We start from the raw sequence: 5000 nt of genomic DNA on the forward strand, positions 1-5000 counted from the left end.
TCCATGTTCAGTTTAAACTTTATGAATAAATGTATTTTTGCATTATTCATTATTGTTTTAAAAATAAATCACATATACCCATCATACCCACCCAAAAGCGCGCGTAATTCAAATTGAAATCTACACGAGAACAAATTAGTTGCAGGTTTTTCACGATGACTTCTACATATCCCAGTGCAAATGGAATTAATCACCGCGACATTGCCATCGCCACCGCAACAACAGCAGCTAGTATTCACTGGCTCAAGACATACGGATTGTTAAATACTGAAAAAATATGTCCCTCTTGTGGAGCTAGCATGAGGGAAGTGGCCAAAAACAATTTGTCCGATGGCATGATATGGTCATGTGGAAGGCCTTGTAGAAAACTGATTTCCATTAGAAAGGGAAATTTCTAGATAATAGCAAACTGAAAAGCGAGCAGATTATAGATATATTATATTATTGGGCTAAGGGAGATTTAGCTAAGAATTTAGGCCAGGAATGTCGTATAGCAAATGTAGCTGTAACAGATTGGAGGAATTACTGCCGTGATGTATGTGCAGAGTATTATATTGCGCAAAATATTAAGTTAGGCGGACCAAACCGAATAGTGGAGATAGATGAAAGTGCGTTTGTTAGAAGAAAATATAATGTTGGCCATCGGGTTAAAACGCAGTGGGTGTTTGGTGCGTTAGAAAGAGATACGAGAAGATGTTTTTTAGTTGCGGTAGAAGATCGATCATCTGATACCCTTTTAGAAATTATACAAGAGCGGATTTTACCAGGAACAACAATAATTTCTGACCTCTGGCGTTCATATAATACACTAAACACGCTAGGATATAGACATTTAACCGTGAACCATTCAATAAATTTTGTTGATCCGGTTACATTTGCCACAACAAATCACATCGAATGCCTATGAAAACATGCCAAGAACCAGAACAAAAGAGAAAATGGGACAACCCGGAATTTACTGCAAACACATCTAATAGAATTCATGTGGCGTTACGAATTCAAGGATGAGATCTTCCAGAAGTTATTGGAACAAATTCGACACCTATATCCATGCGTTTGAAACATTACAGAGTATAAGTATCTACGGAGCATAAGTATCACATTTATTTTTAAACTTAACTTCAAACTTCATTTGTTTTCTATTTTGATAAATTCTCTCTGTTGAAAATTATATTTTTATATTTTAAATAATTTGCAATTTCAGGAAAATGTTTTTATATTAAATTTGTGTTTTCTAATAATTGATAGATAGATACATAGTAGATAGATATCAGTAAGTAAGTAAGCCAAAGTATCAACTCAAACCAGCAGACAGACAGACAGACAGACAGATAGCTCAGCACGCAAGCAGGCAGACAGGCCAGCAGCAGGCAAGCAGGCAGACAGGCCAGCAGCAGGCATGCAGGCAGACAGGCAAGCAGGCTGACAGACAGCGACTACTTTCACTTCTGACATCTAATAGCGTGATAGTGCCCAAATATCTTGTCAAATGTTTAACCAATTAATAATACTAAACCATTATAAAAAGAATATCTAAATTAGACTTCAGTGCATAGATAGAGACCACACAACAACAAAAATCAGAAGTCATACCTTGGATGGTGCTCCGGCAAATTCTTAACAGTAACTAACTTTATTTTTAGTCAACTATTTTTTAAAAATATTAGTCGACTCATAGAATATGTAATAAAAACGGATTTCTATCTGCCACTAATCTTCAACTGCCATTTCCGCTCTTGTTATTACAATGGGGCAGTGAAGGCGCATCAGTGATGACTAAAATGATACATATAATATACTTTAAATAAAACTGCAAAACTTGAGCAGGGACTAAAAATTTAACGAAAATACACTAATGAATTAAGATATTAAAAATGAAGAAATATTAGTTGAATCACAAGATATTTATCAAACAAACTTCTACCTGTAACTGATATTCTACTCCAATTTTCGCTCTTTCGTTATTGCAATGAAGCATTAGAATCTAAGGCAGAAATTGTAAAGTTTATAACTAAATGCCCTACTGTATTTAGTATTAAATTCAAAACCTGCAGTCAGAGCTATGTTAACAGCATTATAGGCTCCCATGCAAAGCAATCTATTGCGCGCCTAGACATGTGGGGACCCTACCAAGCAACCACCGAGTGTGACCATGCCATAAGACGGCATTACCTGCAGGCATTTACTATGTAGTAACGCCGTAACTTTCCTATAACTATACCTTTCATTCTTTAAAAATCAATATAATAAACAAGCGTATATTGGAGGTAAGGGGAAGATTGATGCAATCAACGGAGAGTGCATGTATGTAGTCTCTAGAACAGTTTAAAATAGCAACTATATTACACCATACAGTCCTAAAAATATCGAAGGACACTTCAAACAAATGAAGTTTTAGATATACAAAATGATGGACAATCACAGCTGTAATAATGGTTTTGACCACAAATCTGGTCGACTAAAAACAATAACAAAAAAAAAAAAGAAAAAATCAACGCATTTATGATCACAACATAAATGTTGTGTACGGCCTAAACTGTACGACCGCCCTACTGCAAACAATGAATTAATGAAAATATAAGCTGAATCAAGACATTTCGCTATAAGCAAACTAACTACTCAATAACTTGCCTTACATGAAAATTTTTTTTTTTAATTAAAAAAATAGACTTGTCTTACATCTTTCATGACTTCAAATTTTAATAAAAAGATTTATTAAATTTTAAAAACATTTAGTAAGCAACTTAACCACCTCTTCAGATACCTTGTTGCTTTACTGATGCGGATTGTTTGTGTTAATTTGCCCCAGTCAACTTCATAGAGCAGGCCTGTTACTTAAGACGTTCCACTGGGACCATCTTGTCTTTTCACGGGTATCTAAGAATACATTAACCAATGCGCCTTTCCAGTTTTTAAGACGATGATGGAATTTAAAGATTTGGCTGCCATTTTTAGTAAGTCGAGCAACCATGTAGGGGCTCCCTTGTTGGCGCGCTATACATGTGGTGACCATGCATGGCTGATTATATTTTAGCCATGATTTCATTGTATCAGATGTCACGAAGAGTTCTTTAATTGTAAATGAGACTCAGTAAGAGATTTAATTCAATGTGATATTCAATTGATTTTAATGAATATTCTTTCTAATTTTGGCATAAGGACACACATATTAGTATAATATGCATTGATTCCAAATACTAGATAGATGAATTCTTACACTGGTGCAGGGTCACACTTTTGGGGAGTGTTATAGATACAAGCGATTAAAAGCGACACTGTTTACAATTGGTATATTCATTTATCAATCGCGAAATGAGAAAATGTTGAGTTTTATTCTGGCAGCTTTTGAATTCAAAAGTGTAGAGGAACGTCACTAAATATTAATTACAAAGCAGTAAGTCTGGCTCTCAACCGCTTCGGCCAAATCGTTTCTAGTGTTAGAACTGGGCAGAGGGAATGTTTGTTTCAGGGAAGCGTTATGTATACTAAATACACTTAATGTAGAATCTCACACATGCAAAGTAGTCAGCTGAAAAACTGAGATTAGAGATTATCTCTGTTAATTGAAGTTCTTCAACTTACTGTTATTGCATATGTGAGATTCTTTTCTACTCTAGGCACAAGGCCCAAAACTTTTGGGGAGGGGGGGGCAGTCGATTAGAACGACCTCAGTACGCAACTGACACTTAATTTATCGACCCCGGCGGAATTTGAGCTCAGAACATAAAGGCATATATGGGATTCTGCAACATTTCTAATATCGATACAAAAGTGGAAAGAGTATCAGAAAAACAGGCGAGAGGTTAACAGTTTATATTACAAAATTATTTTATCTCACATGGATATAAGTCTGCGAGACAACGCTAAGAGTCTGTGGCAAAAACATTTTCAACACTTCAATATAAGTACCACATTGTTCATCACTCAACAAAGGCATCATTGTAGATTTAATAAATGTTCCTCTGACTTAACACATTGCCGAATTCAACACACTATTGTAATTAAGTACATAGTATTTTGGGTTCTAGTTAACAACACAAAATACAGATGTAAAAGAAAAAAAAAGCAGGATACGAGAGAGAAAGAGAGAGAGTGGAAGTGTCCAAGAATATCAATCAGATGATTCAATGAGACAGAGACGTGGTATAACTGGAAAAAATGGAAGTCTTCCAGTCAACTACTTACGTACCATAGGACTGCCGCGATCAGAGCTGATCTACGGCTACACAATATACAATATGCCTTAGTACACAATTGTAAAACTATTTTATAACCAGTTATGATAATTTTAGATAACAGTAATAAGTTAATTCCCAAATAGATGAGATCGCGTAAATAATTCGATTCTATAAAAAAAAAGTTATACTTCAAAAGAAAACAAAATAAGCAACAAGTATTTAAAATCCATCTGAAATTAATAAACACTAGTTTACTTTAAGCTTGTTTTCATATCCATATTTACTTTCATCACATGCAGTAATGCCGAGAATGTTTTAGAGTGTCTAATTAAACTTTTTTTAAAGGGCAACAATAGTTTCTTCAAGCGTAATGTATGACAGAGAGAGAGTGTGTGTGTGTGTGTGTGCATGTCTAATAATAATTTATTTACTAATTTCTCTTTTTTCTTTCTGTCTATTTACATACCGTTTACTTTAGCAAATTATGTTCAGAAAGTAGGTTAAAAGTTGTATTTTATTGTTCGAAATTATACTGATTGACAAATGTTTTCGTGTTGATCAAATACAAACTTTAAAAGTACTTTGGATCGGTGAAAAACATTAAAAAAAACACTTTTTTGTGATTATAAAATTAATCACAATTAATTACAATTTACCAGGCAAACTTAACAAAATACATATAAAATCGAAGTATAATTAACATTGCTACGCTGTTTTTTATATTGTTATTTTTTTCTAAAATTCATTGTTAAAGTAGAGAAGAAACTTTGTACATCTAAAGCTTAACTGTAAATAACATAACTAATAAAGTGATTACGAGTA

At 34.0% G+C, this 5000-nt stretch overlaps 1 protein-coding gene across 1 annotated transcript in view; it reads right to left on the reverse strand.

Annotated features, from left to right (window-relative positions):
- Nucleotides 1-5000, reverse strand: part of LOC106868728 (uncharacterized) — a 53969-nt gene that overhangs the window by 48406 nt on the left and 563 nt on the right. The gene's annotated exons all lie outside the window — the stretch shown is intronic.

The sequence above is a fragment of the Octopus bimaculoides genome, chromosome 1 (genome assembly GCF_046866305.1).
Source record: "Octopus bimaculoides isolate indiv1 chromosome 1, ASM4686630v1, whole genome shotgun sequence".
NCBI lineage: Eukaryota > Metazoa > Mollusca > Cephalopoda > Octopoda > Octopodidae > Octopus > Octopus bimaculoides.